The sequence below is a fragment of the Schistocerca americana genome, chromosome 1, assembly GCF_021461395.2.
Source record: "Schistocerca americana isolate TAMUIC-IGC-003095 chromosome 1, iqSchAmer2.1, whole genome shotgun sequence".
Taxonomy (NCBI): domain Eukaryota; kingdom Metazoa; phylum Arthropoda; class Insecta; order Orthoptera; family Acrididae; genus Schistocerca; species Schistocerca americana.
The window spans coordinates 318,307,004-318,327,804 of record NC_060119.1 but is presented as its reverse complement, the minus strand read 5'-3'; the positions used below and the strand labels follow the sequence as shown (position 1 = coordinate 318,327,804).

General features: G+C 39.9%; 1 long non-coding RNA gene across 1 annotated transcript; it reads left to right on the top strand.

Moving 5' to 3' along the window:
• Positions 1-11: 11 nt before the first annotated feature.
• LOC124597481 lies at positions 12-20,241 on the top strand. The gene is made up of 3 exons (XR_006978542.1): positions 12-146; positions 19,154-19,243; positions 19,921-20,241. It is a non-coding gene; the product is annotated as an uncharacterized LOC124597481 (long non-coding RNA).
• The last annotated feature ends 560 nt before the right edge of the window (positions 20,242-20,801 follow it).

Genomic DNA, 20,801 nt, shown 5'->3' with positions numbered 1-20,801 from the left:
ATCGATAGACATCAGGAAATGAAGCGTTGAGTTAGAATCTCTGACGATCATTTTGGATCAAGGTGAAGCGGAAAGTATATTCTCAAAGAAACAGTGTCATTTCTGGGATATTTACGCCTCGAATTGAAAGACGTCCTAAGTGTAAGGTATGTAATGTCAGTAATATGCTTCAAATATACTGCGCGAATTGAGTAAAACAATAAAGCTGTAATAGTTGAAATTTTCTAGGTAGATTTCGGTAGCCATTATGGATATCCAATACTATTGTGACTTGAGGGGGGAGTCCTTAGTGGTGCAAGTATCAGATCACATTAAAAGTCAAGTCTATTGGGCTTTCTGTTACTACCTGCGTAAAGTTTTTTTTAGGAAGGATTTTGCGAAATACTTCAGAACAATTTTGAATTGCGCATGTAGTATGCCCCCACCCCCCTTTCTATGTCTTCGTTGCGGTTACAGACCGTTCTGTAGCGTAGCCGGAGGACTGGGTAATGTTGAAAGTTCATAAGTTGGTTAAGAGTTGAGGCCAGTAATTTGAAAGCTAATTAAAAGTAGTGGTAAGAAATTAATCAGTAGTGCAGCATAATATTTATGTCGGCGTCATATCAATGGAGTTCCAATAGAACTTCCAGTAGGCAGCTTTTACAGATTTTTTTTCGTATAAAAACCTTTCTGAACGTTGCACTCGCCTATTGGAGTGCGGTAACCCATGTTAACAAACTGAAACGAAACGATTAGATACTCACAAAATTTCACATTTAAAAAAATGTCGTTACTGTATTTGAAGAAGTATCAGATTTGTATGAATCATAACTTAAGGTTTTGCATTTTTTCCTTTACGCATAGCAGAGGTAGAAGTTTAGTGTGTCCATGCCTATGTAACTGTTCTAACTAGTGAATCCGATTTGGGGAGCCCAAACATGTTTTCTCTTCATTTAGCCCTAGTTGTAATGCATCCCTAAAATTTTCATTAAACATCGTTTCATGTGTGATCTCCTATACATCCTTCCACTGGTGTTGGAAATGTTGGCTAAAGCTACATACTGGACCCTCACCCCCTTAACCCTGAAATCTTTGTTGCAGACTGATCTGTTGTGCAGCCCAAGATGTAGGTTATGTTGGAACAATTTGGTTGTGAGTTGGCAAAGCCAACGAATGAGAAAGCAGCAAAACTGATTGTGGTAACAAACTGATGGGTAGCAAAGCCTAATATTTACATCAAACAATGGAAAATCCGGGAAGGAATGTCTCATTATTATGAGAAGGAAAGTTCCTACTCACAATATAGTGGAGATGCTGAGTTGCAGATAGGCACAACAAAGAGACTCTCGCAATTAAATCTTTTGGCCATTGGTCTTCGTCAGCAACACACACACACACACACACACACACACACACACACACACACACACACACGACTCCAGTCTCAGGCAACTGAAACCACAATGTGAGCAGCAGCACTATTGCATGGTGGGAGTGGCGATTGGGACAGGGTGAGGAGGAGGGGGAGGGATAGTATGGTGGGGGTGCCGGATAGTGAAGTACTGCAGGTTAGATGGAGGGCAGGGGAGAGGTGGGAGGGGGAAGTAGTGGAAAAGGAGAGAAATAAAACAACTGGTTGTGACAGTGGAATGATGGCTGTGTAGTGCGGGAATGGGAATAAGTAAGGGCTGGATGGGTGAGGACTAACAAAGGTTGAGGCAAAGGGTGTTACGGGAACGTAGGATGTATTGCAGGGAAAGTTCCCACCTGCGCAGTTCAGAAAAACTGGTGTTGGGAAGGATCCGTATGGCACAGGCTGTGGAGCAGTCCTTGAAATGAAGGATGTCATGTTTGTCAGTGTGTTCAGCAACAGGGTGGTCTCCTTGTTTCTTGGCCACAGTTTGTCGGTGGCCATTCATGTGGACAGACTGTTTGCTGATTATCATACCTGCGTAGAATGCAGCACGGTGGTTGCAGCTTAGCTTGTAAATAACACGACTGGTTTCACAGGTAGCCCTGCCTTTGATGGGATAAGTGATGTTAGTGACTGGACTGGAGTAGATGGTGTTGGGAGGATGTATGGGACAGGTCCTGCATCTAGGTCTCACACAGGAGTATGAGCCATGAGGGATTGTGTAGGGATGGACGAGTATATTGTGTAGGTTCGGTGGATGCCGGAATACCACTGTGGGAGGTGTGGGAAGGATAATGAACAGGACATTTCTCATTTCAGGGCTCGACGAGAAGTAATCGAAACCCTGGCGGAGAATGTAATTCAGTTGCTCCAGTCCTGGGTGGTACTGAATTGGAATGCTCCTCTGTGGCTGGACGGTGGGACTTTGGGAGGTGGTGGGAGATTCGAAAGATAAGGCATGGGAGATTTGTAAATGACCAGTGGGAAAAGCAGACACCAGACTCGTATTCATTGAAAGAATCTCATCCATGATAGAAGTGGCTTTCAAGGTGCTTCTTCGCCCAATTTGTGAGTATTGTTCATCTAACTGCGATCCCTATCAGATAGGACGGATAGAGGAGATAGAGAAGATCCAATAAAGATCGGCACGTTTCATCATAGGATCATTTAGCTGGCAAGATAACCTTATGAAGATGCTAAACAAACTACTCTTGCAGACGTTACAAGAGAGGCAGTGTGCATCATGGAGAGATTTACTCTCGAAATTTCGGAACAGCACTTTTCAGGAGGAGTCGGACAACATATTACTTCCGCCCCCCTCCCCCCATACATCTCGCATATTGACCACGAGGAGAAAATTCGAGAAATTAGAGCCAGTACATAGGCTTACAAACAATCATTCTTCCCACGCACTATTTGCGAGGGGAACAGGGTTGGAGAGATCTGATAGTCTTGCTGAACATACCCTCCGCCACACACCAGTAGGTGGCTTGTAGAGTATGATGTAGATGTACAAGGTTGGAAGGATAGTTAGGGTCTGTGAAGGTTTCAGTGAGTCCCTCAGTATATTTCGAGAGGGACTGCTTGTCACTGCAGATCTGACGACCACGGATTGCTAGGCTCTACGGAAGGTACTTCTTAGTATGGAATGGGTGGCAGCTGTCGAAGTGGCGTATTGCTGGTGGTTAATAGGTTTGATATGGACAGAGGTACTGATGTAGTTTAGTTATCTTTGAGGTGGAGGTCTACATCCAGGAAGGTTGCTTGTTGGCTTGAGTAGGGTCAGGTGAAGCAAATGGTGGAGAAGTTGTTGAGGTTCTGGAGGAAAGTGGATATGGTGTCCTCACCTTCGATCCAGATTGAATCTGAACCAGGTGAGGTGTTAAGGATTCTGGGTTTTTAGGAAGGATTCCTCTAGATGGCCCTTGAATACGTTGGCTTAGGGTGGTGCCATGTTTGTGCCCATAGCCATAACCCAGATTTGTTTGTACGTAATGCCTTCAAAGCAGATGTAATTTCTATGGGCGGGTAGGTTCCAGGTCATAGGTTGAAGATGAGAGTGAATGAGAGCAGATATTCTCTCTGCGGGGGCAAAGTAACTGGCCACAATGGGGCGTCTTGGGTGGTTAGGTTTATGAACTTTAGGAAGGATGTATTAGGTAGGAGTGAGTAGAGAGATGAACTCTGGGGAGAGGTTCTAAGATTTTCCAAAGGATTTGAGTAGTGACTGCTGGATTATTGGAATGGAGTCACTGTGGCAAGGTCTGTAGGTGGAAGTATCAGATAGCCTGCAGTCTCCTTCCACTAGGTAAACCCTGCGGTTCAAAACCAACAGTGGTGGAGCCTTTGTCTGCAGGTAGGATTATAAGGTTGGGTTCAGGTTTTAGCTGGTGGACTGTGGTTCTTTCTGAGGATGTAACATTGATTTGCATGTTGAGGGATCTAGGGAATGATGGTGAGGCAGGGTTCGAATTTAATAAATGGTGGAAGGTTAACGGGGCGGTTTGGTGGCAATGGGTATGGATGGGGGAGTGAAATGCGTTAGACAAGGTTCAATATTGGTCTTTGGTTGAGGCTGGGTTGTAGTGTTGTTGGTGGTGAAGTGTTTCCACTGTAGGGACTGGGAGAATGAGAGAAGTTCTATAACAAGGCCTGCATGATTGGATTTGGGAATGGGGCAAAAGGTGAGGCCTTTGAAAAGAACGGAAAGGTTCATGACTGAGTTGCGGGTCTGTTTAGGTTCTGGATTCTGTGTGGTGGATGGAGGGAGTTTGGGAGGGTGGGGTAAGTGTAGTAGGTCTGTGAGACACGATTTTTCAGCTATGAGGGGATGTGGGGGAGGTTTGGAGGTTGTTGTAGAGGCGGTGGACAGTGGTACTCCAAGGTGGGGGTAGGTAGTGAGCTGGATGGAGAGCTTTTTGAGGTGGGGTTGTGCCTGTTGCTCATGTTCCTGCGGAGAAAAGAGTTTCGACTTGTGTTACGGGTTCCAGGAATTTGAGATTGTGGATGGAGAGAAGGTACTGCAAGGAGGGCTAAGGATTGGCGGAATCTGAGGTCATTGTGGAAGGAGGGGTGGCAGCAAGAGATGGGTAATTTGATGGTGAGGCCATTAGGGAGGATTCCATGCGCCAAGCAACAATGCGGGAACAGTAAGTGGGGCTGGGATCTGGCTAGGGATAAGGAAACTTTTCTGTTTTGACGCAGATGGAAGGAGCAAGGATCCATGATGGTGGAAAAATGTGAAAGATTGTGTAAATTATGTGGAATTACGTCCTAAAAATTTCGCAAAAATACAGCCAAATACATGCAAAAATTCTCAAAAAGGATGAAATGGATGGGAAAGGTGGAAACAAGATGAAATCTTAGGGAATCGACGATAGCGAAAGGTGAAAACTCACTAATATTGGTGAGAAATCACAAGGATCAAAGTGAAGAATAACTAATAAAAAATATATATTACTGTGGCTAGCCAGTCTGAGGGTGGATAAGTGTGAAGAAGGGGATGGAAGGTGCGACTGGATGGTGGAATTAGTGGATGTGAACTCGGATAGAACGGAGGAAGTGTGGGGGTGGGGAGGGGTTCGTAGGATGAGATACAATGTCGTGTGACACTGGAAAGGTGTGGGAGTTAACACGCAAAAAAAGGAAAATGAGTCGGGGAGAGTGACCAGTTTGAAAGTATAGGATTAATTATATCGGCGGGAGTAAAATGGGATTTAAGATGCTGCACCAACAATCAGCGTGGTCCTGTAGCCTCTGTTGTGCCTGTTGTGCATGGCAGAAATACAGTGTGGCTCCTCAGTAGAGTGTGCAGTGCAGTTTGTAAGGCAACAAGAGAAACACAGGAAAGATGAGAAAGAGGGACGGATGTTGAGTATAATAGTAACAAAGGAAAACTGCACTGGGTTATGATCGAAGAAAAGGCATCGGGCAAAAATCAAACAATGGAAAATCCAGGATGGAATGTGAAGAGGGTCCAATATGTAACTTTCATCGAAACCTCAGCCCACATTCTACTTTCTTGGTGTCTTATTGTCACCCATGCTTAACTCTAGTAAGCAAGCATTGTACTGCTATGGTTTTATAAAACTTCAGCTTCGTCCTTTCTTGGCTTTATTCTGCAACTTCTTTTTACAGCATTAAACCGTGAAACAAATCCAGCTGACGTTAAATCAAGCACAGTATGAACTTTTACTTATGTAATTGAAGCATGGGTAATAAAACATCAAGAAAGTAGAATGCATCCCAAAAAAAAAGTGGTATGATGCAGAAGAGAAGATGTAAAAGAACTGACACAAGCAAAGTTTAAGAAATTTATGATCCAAATGAAGAAATTGAAGTAAATGTCATATATGAAAAGGAAAAAAATCTGAGTAGGCCTACTAAAATATTGTTCATTTTAACATAAATTTAAAAAAAAAAAACCTCATTTGTGATTAGTGAAACAACACCTGCTGAACATCATCTGCTGAATAAGTGTGCTTCATTACTTACATTCAAAATATGATATGGATGTTAACTCTCAGATTTTGCTAAGAAAACATTACGTTCTTGCTACTGAATGGGAACTTCTGATATTTGGTTGGCAAAGTGCAATCATCATCATCATCATTTAAGACTGATTATGCCTTTCAGCGTTCAGTCTGGAGCATAGCCCCCCTTATAAAATTCCTCCATGATCCCCTATTCAGTGCTAACATTGGTGCCTCTTCTGATGTTAAACCTATTACTTCAAAATCATTCTTAACCGAATCCAGGTAGCTTCTCCTTGGTCTGCCCCGACTCCTCCTTCCCTCTACTGCTGAACCCATGAGTCTCTTGGGTAACCTTGCTTCTCCCATGCGTGTAACATGACCCCACCATCGAAGCCTGTTCGCCCTGACTGCTACATCTATAGAGTTCATTCCCAGTTTTTCTTTGATTTCCTCATTGTGGACACCCTCCTGCCATTGTTCCCATCTACTAGTACCTGCAATCATCCTAGCTACTTTCATATCCGTAACCTCAACCTTATTGATAAGGTAACCTAAATCCACCCAGCTTTCGCTCTCATACAACAAAGTTGGTCGAAAGATTGAACGGTGCACAGATAACTTAGTCTTGGTACTGACTTCCTTCTTGCAGAAGAGAGTAGATCGTAGCTGAGCGCTCACTGCATTAGCCTTGCTACACCTCGCTTCCAGTTCTTTCACTATGCTGCCATCCTGTGAGAATATGCATCCTAAGTACTTGAAACCGTCCACCTGTTCTAACTTTGTTCCTCCTATTTGGCACTCAATCCGTTTATATTTCTTTCCCACTGACATTACTTTCGTTTTGGAGATGCTAATCTTCATACCATAGTCCTTACATTTCTGATCTAGCTCTGAAATATTACTCTGCAAACTTTCAATCGAATCTGCCATCACAACTAAGTCATCCGCATATGCAAGACTGCTTATTTTGTGTTCACATATCTTAATCTCACCCAGCCAGTCTATTGTTTTCAACATATGATCCATAAATAATATGAACAACAGTGGAGACAGGTTGCAGCCTTGTCTTACCCCTGAAACTACTCTGAACCATGAACTCAATTTACCGTCTACTCTAACTGCTGCCTGACTATCCATGTAAAGACCTTTAATTGCTTGCAAAAGTTTGCCTCCTATTCCATAATCTCGTAGAACAGACAATAACTTCCTCCTAGCAACCCGGTCATATGCGTTTTCTAGATCTATAAAGCATAGATACAATTCCCTGTTCCACTCATAACACTTCTCCATTATTTGTCGTAAGCTAAAGATCTGGTCCTGACAACCTCTAAGAGGCCTAAACCCACACTGATTTTCATCCAATTGCTCCTCAACTAATACTCGCACTTTCCTTTCAACAATACCTGAGCAGATTTTACCCACAATGCTGATTAAAGAGATACCTCTGTAGTTGTTACAGTCTTTTCTGTTTCCATGTTTAAAGATTGGTGTGATTACTGCTTTTGTCCAGTCTGATGGAACCTGTCCCGACTCCCAGGCCATTTCAATTATCCTGTGTAGCGATTTAAGACCTGACATTCCACTGTACTTGATGAGTTCAGACTTAATTTCATCCACCCCAGCTGCTTTATTGCACTGCAATCTATTGACCATTTTCTCCACTTCCTCAAACGTGATCCTATTTCTATCATCATTCCTGTCCCATTCTACCTTGAAATCTGAAACATTACTGATCGTATTTTCACCTACATTGAGCAACTCTTCAAAATATTCCCTCCATCTGCCCAAGGCATCCACAGGATTCACCATCAGTTTTCCTGACCTGTCCAAAATACTTTTCATTTCCTTCTTACCTCCCTTTCGAAGACTGCTAATTACACTCCAGAATGGTTTTCCAGCAGCTTGACCCAATGTCTCCAACCTGTTTCCAAAGTCTTCCCAAGATTTCTTCTTGGATGCTGCAATTATCTGTTTGACTTTGTTTCTTTCTTCAACATAACTTTCTCTGTCTACCTTTTACAGGCTGCCTTGACTGTGTCATTCCACCAAGCTGTTTGCTTCCTCCTACTTTTACACACTACTGTTCCAAGACATTCTTTAGCCACTTGTAGTACTGTGTCCCTGTACCTTGTCCATTCCTTTTCCAATGACTGTAATTGACTACATTCAACTAACTGGTACCTTTTTGAGATCGCTATTATGTACTTGTGCCTGATTTCCTTATCCTGAAGTTTCACCACTCTTATCCTCCTACATATGGACCTGACCTCCTGCACTTTCGGCCTCGCAATCCCAATTTCACTGCAGATTAAATAATGATCAGTGTCATCAAAGAATCCCCTGAATACACGTGTGTCCCTCACAGCCTTCCTGAATTCCTGATCTGTTATTATATAGTCAATGACAGATCTGGTTCCCCTGCTTTCCCAAGTATACCGGTGAATGTTCTTATGTTTAAAAAAGGAGTTTGTGATTACTAAGCCCATACTGGCACAGAAATCCAAGGATTGCTGCCCGTTCCCGTTGGCCTCCATATCCTCTCCAAATTTACCCATAACCTTTTCATACCCTTCTGTTCGATTTCCAATCCTGGCGTTAAAATCACCCATGAGCGGAACACTGTCCTTGTCCTTTACTCTAACAACTACATCACTGAGTGCCTCATAAAAACTATCCATGTTATCTTGATCAGTCCCTTCACAATGCAAATATACTGACACAATCCTAATTTTCTTGCTAGACACTGTCAAATCTATCCACATCAGTCGTTCGTTTACATACCTTATTGCAACTACGCTGGGTTCCATTTCTTTCCTGATGTAAAGCCCTACACCCCATTGTGCTATTCCTGCTTTGAATCCTGACAAGTAGACCTTGTATTCTCCCACGTCTTCTTTCTCACCCCTTACCCGAATGTCACTAACAGCTAAAACGTCCAGCCCCATCTTACTTGCAGCCTCTGCCAGCTCTACCTTTTTCCAAGAGTAGCCCCCATTGATATTAATAGCTCCCCATCTCATTACCATTTGTTTGCCAAGTCGTATCTTAAGACTTGGCAAAGTGCAATTTTTTTTTCCAAATTAGAAAATGTCAGGCGGGTTATTACTTGTTTTAGGATAAAAAATTCTCTTTTTTTCCTATCAATGGGTACCTCATAGACTTTTTGATTATATCGAATGTGTTGCACTGAAGTTATTTAAGCAGTAAATGAGGAAAACAAATTGGTAGTAAATCACTGCTGTAGAAGTAATGTAGAGCACAATGTAGCATCTGTAAATGCTGCTGAGAAAGAAATGGTTAAGTCACTGGCTGAAAACTTACCATGAGTCAGTAAACTGTGTCATTTCACTAATGGGTGCACTGCTCTATATAAAAATAGAAAAAGCTTTAAAAACTGATGTGAACAAAAATGGTTTTTCTATAGGCACTGAAAGCTTTGTTTTTGCTTCTAGCCACTATAAATGTGTTTGATAGATTGGGGGAACTGTAAAATATGTGTTGAGAAAAGCTAAATAACAGCTGCCTCTGATGATTACAATTTCTGCACTGCTAACAGTGACAAAAGGGTTTTTCCTACTTGGAGAAAATCAACACTCATTTCTCTATGCAAGCATCTTGATGAATTTTACAACCTGCGCAACACATGGTACCAGATACTTATCACAATTACAAACCACATTCCTGTGGCTCATTAGAGATTAGAAGAGTGACATGTTCTGAAAAGTCTCACTTGATTTTTCTCATCCAGGGGCCCATCCTCTACCAAACTATATTGTAGCAGCTGTTTCTGATGAGAGGTACTTGCCTTCATAAGGAACATGTGTGATAAAGAGGATGCTGAATTGTTTTTCACCCATCTGGACCAGCAATGTTGTTCTTTTGCCCTGAGCAGGAAAAGACTTCACCTTTGGAAAACATTTTAGATGCTGCTGATGTGCCTGATTTGAGCACACTGGGAAGAATGTTTTACTTTAATGAAAACAATTTTAATTTAACACAATCTAATTTTTCACAGTTGACTGCAGAGGTGCTATTAAAACTTCGAGAACTCCAAGAAGTTCCACTCCTGAATGTGTACGTTTTAAATTTAAACGTTTGTCTACATGGAATAATTAGTTAAAATGCTCATTTGATAGTTCTAAACAAAAGTATTTCAATTAAAACTATAACTTTAGGCTCCATCTTTTATTATTTTAACACATCATCTGACACATGCTAAAGCTTATCAGTCTGCGTAATGTATTAAATTACCTTTTTGTACAATGATATGATACAGTTCAGTACATAAATAAAAATCTGATGTCTGTCAGAACTTGCGTTTTTTTTGTTTGTAATCATGTCATACTCAAGTGTCAGAAAGTTGGTGTGATAACAGCTCTGAATGAAAGTATTTTGCAAATGTAAGAAATCATTGTTTGGGGCATGACAATTTAAATTGATTTTTTGAATTCCCAGAAGTCGAGCAGTGTTGTTAATATTTTTTGCCATAAAGGTACAGCCTTTTTCTGGTATCTTGAGGAATACAATATTGATGTGTTGAAAATAAGCTAAGTTTTTTTATACACTGTGGTATCAGTTTCGATAATTTCTAGTGTCATCATAGTGAACATTTTTTTATCACACCCCACAAATCCCGCCCCCAAATATATGGTGACTGTTTGTCTCAACTGTATATGGTTGTATAGTTTTTCTCATTGTGTGTCTGTTGCTGAGGCCATCTTATTTCCTGCAGAGCTGTAATATTCATCTTGTACTCTGTTAGTTCATCAAGTACCATTGTCTGTCGTGTAGCGAATAGTGTTTTTACATTGCATGCTAGTCATAGTCCTTTATTGCTGGAAATTTGATGTTACTAGGGGAAAAAATATGCTCTCTCAAATGGAAGTAAACACAAGCATGGATGGGTGTCCCTTCTGTGACAAAAGTGTTCAAAATTCACTTCCTTTGGCAGCAGATTTGTTTTTAGGCAGCTTCACTCAAATGGGTGAAATTTTGCTGCAACCGCTCTTACTGACAACTTTGTGCCACTTGGGCAAACTAGTGAGTCAAATTACATAAAACTTACAAAATGCGTACTATACAAACTCTTAGACTGTCATTTCTTACCACTAGCCCAGCAACTGCCAACTAGAGGCAGGATGGCGTGAGGAGTGGTTTGTTTGGGTCTGATTTTCAGAGACTTAGACAAAGTGGCCAGAGATGGCGGCCATGTGTGCATGAGTTGTGTGAAAGTGATTGTGTGAATGTGTGTGTTCTTGTTTTCTGATGAAAGCTGTTGCTGACAAGTTAGTTGTGAATATAAGATTGTCTTTCCTATGTGCCTGTCTGGGTTCAGCAATCGCCATTATGGTGACTTTCTACCTATCCTCATTATTATTGACTCTCAGCGTATTCTAACAAGTTATCTGTTTCATGGATTGATCACTGTGGTCCCATTTGATCAACATGCTGTCAGTGACGTGTGAATAGCTGGCAACAATAGTAGACTTCTGTGACTGGCCAAAATGCCAGGCCATCTCCGCAGGTATCTCTAATGGATCGGGCCTGCTGATCTCAAGCCCTTTGGTTTCCAACTTGCCCTTTGGATCTAGTATCACCAATCGGCCAATGGCCGGGCCTGTTGGTGTGTGGCATAATGCAGCAGATTCTCATGGTTTATCCATGGATGCAGGACTGTGGTGCTCCTCAGCAGACCAGAGGCCACGAGCGATGGATTTCAGGTATCATGCATGACTGTCTCACCACAACTACGTTGTCCAGTGTGGTGTTTTATAGACATTTTATTTGTTCTAGTACATTTAGACACTTCAAAATTAGTTCATGTATTAGAAAGTATGATGATAAGAAGAAGAAAATTGTCAGTCGCTGACAGTTTATATGCTGTGAACTCATACATTTCTTGAAGGAAACATCACACAGTACCTGTAAAATATTAGGTTAACACAGTGGGTAATAACTGACAATAGCAAAAATAGTAGAAATAACCTTTTATTGGCGGTCTCGTACAGTGTTGGTTTACACAATTCTTCCCCGCCTTAAATACTTCTTTCAAGAGGCCTACTTTTTTCTGATGTTATTTCTGAAATTAGTGAGGGTACTTTAAATCTGTCATTCACCTCCAAAAGGAAACATGTATTTTTGTCACCAAATGTGTTCAGTTTTATTGAAATAAATTAACATTAGCGGTCTTAATGAAACACACACACCATTTGGTTTGCGTCATCCATCTAACAACAGTTCAGTACAAAAGATGTTGATGTTGGTACTTAAGATTTTTGCTCACATTAGAAAACGCCGTCTGCTCGCAAGTTTTTTTTAGATATTTCCTTGTTAGCACTATTGTGTCTTGTACCGTAGCTGCGAAGACGGATTGCCAACTTTCCAACTTTACGTCTTAACCTCGAGACCTCAAAATTTGTTAGGAAAAATACTAAAACTTTTCTAGAAATTGGGGAAATATCTGGGAATTTCACGTGGGGGGGGGGGGGGGGGGGGGAACTCGTGGCAACCCTGTGCTTGGTTTCAGACATGTAGCTGAACCCCCTCATCTCATCACCAGTGATGACTTCTTTCAGAAAGTCATGCCCTTCTCCAGCATAACACGTTAAGTGATGCAAGCTTGTCATCATTCACTGTCCCTTGTGGTTGCCTGAGGTTCTTAAGCACTCAGCAAGCACTATTCTTATGAAATTTCAGTGTGTCATGAACAGTACAGTACACTGCACTATAGGAAATGTTGAACTGCTGAAATAATGTTCACAGCTCCACGTGTCAGCCATTCAGATTGCTGCCTCAGTGGCTCCGACATTCTGCAGGGTTGCAGCTGTTACTTGCTGCCAGGAGTGTGGCGAAATTCTGAGGTTCACATGGACCTCATGGAAGAATGCACACAACATGCAGATGTTGCTACGGTCTTTACACTTGTCCCCATACATGCCATGCAAGGTCCCATGAATTTCACTTGGTTAATTCCCTTTGCCCCACAGATATCGAACTACACTTTGCTGCCCTTCAAACATTGACAACAGTAACATGTGCACCATGATTGTTTTGCAGTTCAGGATTCTCTTGCTAAAGGTGCACATGAAAACAAAATACCCTCTGTAGCGCAAACTTCGAGCTGTATTGGGTGCAGTGCTTGGAGAGACAAAAAATTAAATAGTGTGTTACTTTCTGATCCTCGTTTTTATAGATATTTAAAAAAATGTTCAAAATAACAATGTGTGTGAAATCTTATGGGACTTAACTGCTAAGGTCATCAGTCCCTAAGCTTACACACTATGTAACCTAAATTATCCTAAGGACGAACACAAACACCCATGCCCAAGGGAGGACTCGAACCTCCGCCGGGACCAGCCGCACAGTCCATGGCTGCAGCGCCAGAGACCGCTCGGCTAATCCAGCGCGGCTCAATATAACAGCACAACAGCTTGAGGTTAATTATTGTTGCATAATTTTCTTCCTAAAAACAAGTAAGTAAATTTCCTAACAGCCAAAAGATTCCAGTGGTTTTTTTCTCTCTCTATAGTTACACATTTAAAGAATGTTGTACTAAAATGGTAGCCATGTATGGAAGTGAAACATGGATGATAAATTGTTTCGACAAGAGGAGAATAGAAGCTTTCGAAATGTGGTGCTACAGAAGAATGATGAAGATTAGGTGGGTAGATCACATAACTAATGAGGAGGTACTGAATAGGATTGGGGAGAAGAGGAGTTTGTGGCACAACTTGACTAGAAGGGATCGGTTGGTAGGACATGTTCTGAGGCATCAAGGGATCACCATTTTAGTATTGGAGGGCAGAGTGGAGGGTAAAAATCTTAGAGGGAGACCAAGGGATGTATACACTAAGCAGATTCAGAAGGATGTAGGTTGCAGCACGTAGTGGGAGATGAAGCAACTTGCACAGGATAGAGTAGCATTGAGAGCTGCATCAAACCAGTCTCAGGACTGAAGACCACAACAACAACATACTAAAATATTGTTTCTGCAGGAAGATTGATCCCAGAGCAATGGAGTATAACTTTCAACATCTATTTAATCTGGTTCGTAGAGTTGTGAAAAAAAAATTCATTTTTGTTCAGGTCTTGCTTCAGTAATCTAGTGTTCCATGTTTATTGTTTGAAATCTCGTATAGAGTGAGCAAAACGAAACTTGCCCTTAAAATATTTACAAGATTGATGTGAGTGTGACCCAGTTCCTAGTGAAAATCGTGTTCTTTGCTACCGAGTCTGTTTTGTGCTATTTTACTGTTAAGTTTATATTGCAAACTTTGCTCGAAATTTTGCCAAAACACTTCCAGTCATAAACTCTTATGTAAACAGTTCCCTGCGAGAACCATGAACTGTGTGTTTCACATAACATTAAACAGCAAAAAGGCGCTGTTTTATCATAACCACTGTGTTGTGTTAGGTTCAGCTGGTCGCTAAATACATCTGCTCCTCTCACTCGAACATAGCGAAGCAGTCAAGTATTCAGGACAGAGCACATGGAAGATACATGCACAGATGTGTTACAACTGATTGGTGCATTGAAATCACAGTTTCCAGGATTTTCTGTGATGGACTATTCTCCTGTTCACAAGAATCTGTTCCACTTCAGTCTTAATGTTTTCTTGCCCAGCTGTATTTTGCCCACCCTGTAGATAAGCTCTACGTGTTCAATTTCTTGACGTGATTTCTAATTGCCTGCCGTTGTGTGTTGTTGGAATACCATGAATTTAATTTTTCATACATTCTTAGGTCTGGTTTTTCCTCTCAAGAAATCTTTCCATTTAAAAGCCCAAAGACAAAAAATCCTGGTGATCATGTTCAGAGAACGTGCTAAAATTTGGCATAACGTTTTTTCAAGCAGTTAGTTACCACTTTGTAGTCTAGCATCATTCTGTTAAATTGCAAAGAAGTTGGAAAAAAAATGATGCAACTCTTCTGATTCTTCCATAGTTAGATGACCTGCTCCTTGTGTTTGAAATGTGAAATTTAATGCCACCTTGCAGTTGTGTACTTAGTGTCAAACGATTCATGCTACTTTGTCCAGTAATTATAGTTCTACTTCCGTGTGTAAACTGTGAGATGAAAATAAATCTTACTGCCTCCAGGTAAATTTTTCATTTATTGACAAAAATTATTGTTTGAGCCATTAGTGATTGTCAGTCGACGCATAGCGTGCAACTTTGATTGGTGGAGTTTTATCATAATGTCAAATTTTGGTGAATGCTGTTGTGGAAAATACAAATCTTCCTCAGTTATTGTCGGTTAGTTTTTCAGAGCTGTTTCCAAATGTTCAAAACGCTACATTTTTGTGACTCCATAACAAAGAATTGGTAGGGCATATTCTAACTTACTGTGTCACTATTATTTTTGTAAAATGTTTTATGTGTGGAAGTAAGCTGTTCTCTATTTGCATGATTTCTGAGCAAAGATATGTTGTCAATATATGATGATGATGGTTTCTGTGATTGCATAGTAAAATTCTTAAGCTGTGTCCTTGAACTAAATTAATGACCTTTTTAAAACTTTTTCATGAAATGTTGTAAAAATGTCATTTTATTGGTCAGTAGATACTCTTTTACCCTGCTCACCAATTGAGAGTAGCTCTGTATTTCTGTTCTTAGTACCAACTGTGACATGATGGTTGTTGATTAAATTTCAAAATTTGTTTTATTGTGTCACTTCGTTCCCAGTGAGAGAATGGCATTCATGGAATAGCATTTTCAAAATGCCAAAGCTCTATTGTTGAAAAGTAAAATTTCAAAAGGTCAGAATACATGGGTGATGCAGTAATGGAGTTGACTAAAGATGGATCCTCTCGTTAACAAAGGTCAAAAACATTAACAATGGGGATAGAAGATACTTCTCACTTCTTGTAGTGTACTAAGTACCTTATACCACCACTTGCTGGTGTCCCATGTAGTTCACTGTTTAGATATGTTTTGAAGTCTTTTTTTTCTTTTTTATGTGTAACAATTCCTGTGGTAATACTAGGATAAGTTGACTGTCTGATAAATTTATTTTTTCGGAATGGACTCTGCTGTGAAGTATACTAGTTGTATGTTGTGGCAGATGTCTGATATGATTCCATAGTTGGCCGTTCGCATGCAGTTTGTGTTCTTGGGGATTGTTGTTCCACATTTGTAGCTGAAATGTCACTTATATTTGCAGCTTAAAGTTAATCATATGGGTACATGTGGCCATGTTACGGGATAATTCGTGACAATCTGTTTGCCAAGGCACTTGGTTTGGCTTGGCTTTGTTTATGTCACTGCTACATTGACTAATTTTTTGTTGAAACTTGCTTGTATTGGCTCACATAGTACAGTGATAAGTGAATGGACTTACTGGTTTTCCTTTTGCAGGCATTAATGTAGGGATCCAGTAGGGGAAGGTGGTGTGGATTGGTGGTAGAAATAGCAAACCTTATTTTGGGTATTGTGAGTAAAGGGGATACGGCTGCAGATGTTTTCAGGGTGGCAGGAGATTATAGTATGAAGCTTTTAATTGACTTGACTGAGCAGTAAATTGCTGAGGGTGCACTGTAGTTTCTAATTGATTTGTTTCCTGTTAGGTATTAGGAAGGAGCCTGGGTGTAATCATGTAACCATAAATTATCTCGTTAAATTTTATAGTTGACACTGCAGCTTGTACATATATAATTGATAGTATTGGGAATCTTTAAAATCTATTGTTGGTGGTGGTGGTGGTGGTGGGGGGGGGGGGGGGGGTGGAAGGGGAGTACTATTCTGTTTTGCAAGAAGGAAACTGAATGGTTGGGCTTAGGTTATTGTGCTTATTCTTCCCGTGTAGTTTGAGACTACTTTGGTGTGACAGTATATTACTAAGCAATGTTCTTCATTTGTGAGTAAACATGTAGGTTGTTGTATTATTTTTACTAATGGAATGTATCCCCATTTTGTAGCATTTTGAACCAATATGTTCAATAATAGGGCTACTTGCCAAGCAACACTATGGTTACCTCCACTTGACGGGTACAAAGCACGTAATTAAATTACATAGTGTGACTTCCTGCTGGAACAGTAAGTAATTGGATAACTCAAGTTCTCCATAAATTTGTCATTCAGGTTCCAAAATTGCTATTTATGTAGAAAATTTTTATGCATTTCTAGTATATGGCTGAATTTTAAGTCATCTATTCAACGATCACAGCCTTTGCACTTGAGCTGCATGCACTGTGTACGTCATCTGAAAAATTGAACTTCTGTACTGTTTGGAAATAGTTTTCAAGCAGTAGACAGACTCTTAAAGTTGTTACTGATTTCAATATTTACATACCTACAAGAAAGTAATTACTAGCACTGGACGAATATCATCTCACCGTACAGAAATGCTGTTTCTAATAACATACAGATATCTTTATAGTAAGAAATGGTTGGTTTCATGTTAGTAACACATTGTGGACAGAGGTTTCTGAATTTGATGTAATGATAGGTTGTACATGTAAGTTAACATAAATAGTAATTAAATAGGCTGTAACACTTACAAGGAGAGGGCACGGTATTGGGATTAGAGATTCACTTCAAACTTTGTACATGTTTAGTAGGCCAGTAAAGCAATATAATGTGCAAGTTTCACGTGTCTATTATGTAGCTTATGTACCTGTGTGTCGGTGCCAGATGTTACTGGTGTTCTTGGTGGCCAGGTGATTACTGTTTGCACTTCTTAAGACAAACTTGTATGCAGTGATTGGTCGACTCTTGCTCGAACTTGATTATTAATCTTTTTTTTTCCCATCACTGGTCATATTATTTAATTTTCAAAATGTCAGTGAGGTGTGTTTTCCCTTAGAAACTCTTAACATTCCCTGTAAATGCGGAGAAACTGCAGTCATTCAATATAGCAGATCCCATTTCAATTTGTTTTCCATATCTGTATGACAAATAACGTCCTGCAACGTGTGATGTCGAGAGCACATTCAGCTAGTAAATGTACATTACTCATGTGGTGTGGCATATTGTATCTTCACTGTATTACTGATTTTGAATGTCATTTGTAGCATTATTCAGAGAGATTTGATTTGGGCTTTCCTAGCCTGTCTCTCGTACTTGGAAATTTAATTAAAAACACTAAATTGTCAAATAGCATATGAAACTCACTACAACTTCATGAAAATGCATCTGATTTTTTGTTGTATTACCTCTCAAATGTCACACAAATTGAATAATGTGACCAGTGGTAAAAAAGTGTAGATTAAAAAATAAGTTTTGATACGATTTGAACTGCCGCCTCATCCACAACTCCTTCGCAAATCCCAAATGCTAACCACTTGACCACAATGACCTCTTACAACCTGCACCTTCACACAGATACATCAGTTATGTAATGTACATGTAAAACTACTCTTGCTATTTTCCTGGAATTGCCCCATTATGTTGTTAAATATCCTAGGAAAAGTGTGCAAAGTTTGAAATAAATCAGTGATCCCATTGTTGTGGCCTTCCCTTGTTAGTGGCCTTGACTCGGATATTACACATTTAAAAATGAAGTATTCTAATGAAAAAACTGTCCAAACATCTCACAAGCTGATAACTATACTCTTTATTGTGCGACTTGATAGGACGCCATTCAGTGTTTAACAGAATGACAAGCAGTACTATTATATAAGTCATATTCTGAATGATTCAGATGGTATTTAATAGTCATCAATTAAATTATATTTCCCTTTTCAATAACACTATGATGATGATGATGATGATGATTGGTTTGTGGGGCACTCAGCTGCGCAGTCATCAGCACTCATAGTCTGTTATTACACAGTTCTTTCTTTTTTTTTTCCACAGTCCACTCTAGCCACTGCCACAAATGATGTTGATGAAATGATAAGGACAACACAAACACCCAGTCCCCAGGCAGAGAAAGTCCCTAACCCGGCCTGAATCCTGGACCCTGTGGCCCAGAGGCATCAACACTAGCCACTAGAACATGAGCTGCAGACCAATAACACTATAAATTTGCTTGATGACTTTACTGTTGCTATTGTGGCAATTTTTTTCCATTCATTCATTCTGTAGCTTCATTAATGCAAAAATTGTGCAACTATTTGAAATGAATTAATATGTGAAGGGATATTTATTCTGTATCTGTGAGGAACTGAAGGGAGCGATTCAATCTATTTTGATATTTTATCAGTGGCTGCTACTACAAATTCAAGCTTCCATACAAGTTAATAAATGTGCATTACTTGAAATACGTTGTTGTCTTGTCCCTAACAAATTTGTTGGGTAATTGAAATGTTGGCTACTAAAATCGAATTTCATTCAAATGTTTTCAGGTTGTTGCAAATATTCCTTTACGGTGTTAGTGGCACAGAAAGTTGCTGTTTGGAAATTCATAGTTAACACACAAATTCTTAACTGTGCAGGTAAGTGCAATATAGTTTGTCTATCTTTAGTTTTAGTAGAGATTTCTAACATTACTGTCAAATAGTCAGTGTGCTGGGGTCACTTTGTTTTATTTTCCATGTCCATATTTTGTTTCAGTTACAGTTTTTTTTAGACCAAAGGAGTACATGTAAGCTAAGTATATCGTCTATCTGCAGTTCATTAAATTAGTGAAATTAGTGTGTGTGTGTGTGTGTGTGTGTGTGTGTGTGTGTAAGGTGTGAAATGTGTGAAATGTTACAAATCTAGTTATTTCATATTTATTAACAGGTAAAATTTCTGCAAGTATTACAGTTTTGGGATTGGAATGCATAATGTATAAATAAAAATTAATGGGTTTGTTTTTGAAAGGAGAGAAATTGTATTTTCTGTTTGAGTGAACAGGTACTAAATTTAACTGTAGTGAAATTCTTTGCTTCACACATATATGTTGACCTCAGCAACTGACTTAGTGTATTGCTTATTCCTGTATTAGTTAAATAACTTAGCTGCAGTAGCGCGCACTCCTGTTGCGAATTGTGGTACAAAATTAATTCCTGGCATATAATTGTTTATTTATGGTGCCAAGAATTAATTAAAAACACATATATATACAGTTATTTAAATATAATTTAAAACAATAGCTTCACAAGACCCAACTCATTTGATATTTCAACAGAACTGGGTTGTAACAGATCAACCGCTACAGACCAATGGGCATCAGTAATATGCAAGCAGGTCAACATACAGCAACCACTGCAGAAATCATCGGCTGCCGCACGTGTGCAGCAGCCATGGCTCAGTTGCCTCGCTCGCCCTTTGCTGCGGAACACCGCACCGTCTCTGCCTCTCACCCGCCCGACGACACCTCATCCGACTCTCACCTCATTGCGGCACCGACAGCTGCAATTCCAGCAGTAGTGCCTCGGCTTCCAAATCATTCCTAGTTCAACGCATCTTTATTATCTATCTGAGTCTCCACTACATCGATAGATGGAAGGTTAGGGTACAATTCTGTATAGTTAAGAAATAATTTTTTGGCTCGCTGTGGCCTTATGGAGGGGTCTGGAAGTTTACTTTCCTCCTATAAAAAGAGAAAAGTTTGCAGAAGAATCCACTTGGTGTTTTAAGTACTGTAGAGGCTACCCATGTAACATAAATGTGCAATATAAAGGAATGTTGCTGTGTCTGAGATGTAAAGTGGAAACAGTGTGGCTTGAATATAAATACTGAATTTTAGTGTTAACAAACTCTTTTTTTTAATTTTAATATATCATATTATTTGTGCCTGATTTATTCCTATTTTATGAAAACTGAAGGTTACAGTTTATAAATGCAAATTTAATAGCCAACATTCTTTACCCATGGATTCAGGCAGAAAGTTAAATATAGATCGGAATATCTAAATTAATTTTTCTTGATATTTAATAGAGGCTGTATTCTTTTATTCACGCACTTAGAATTTTTTATTTTTTTATGTTTATGTGGCAGTGGCATTACTTTTTGTGATGGAATTTCTTCTCCATAAGAAATGGAGAACGTCAATGTTTTAGCAGTCTA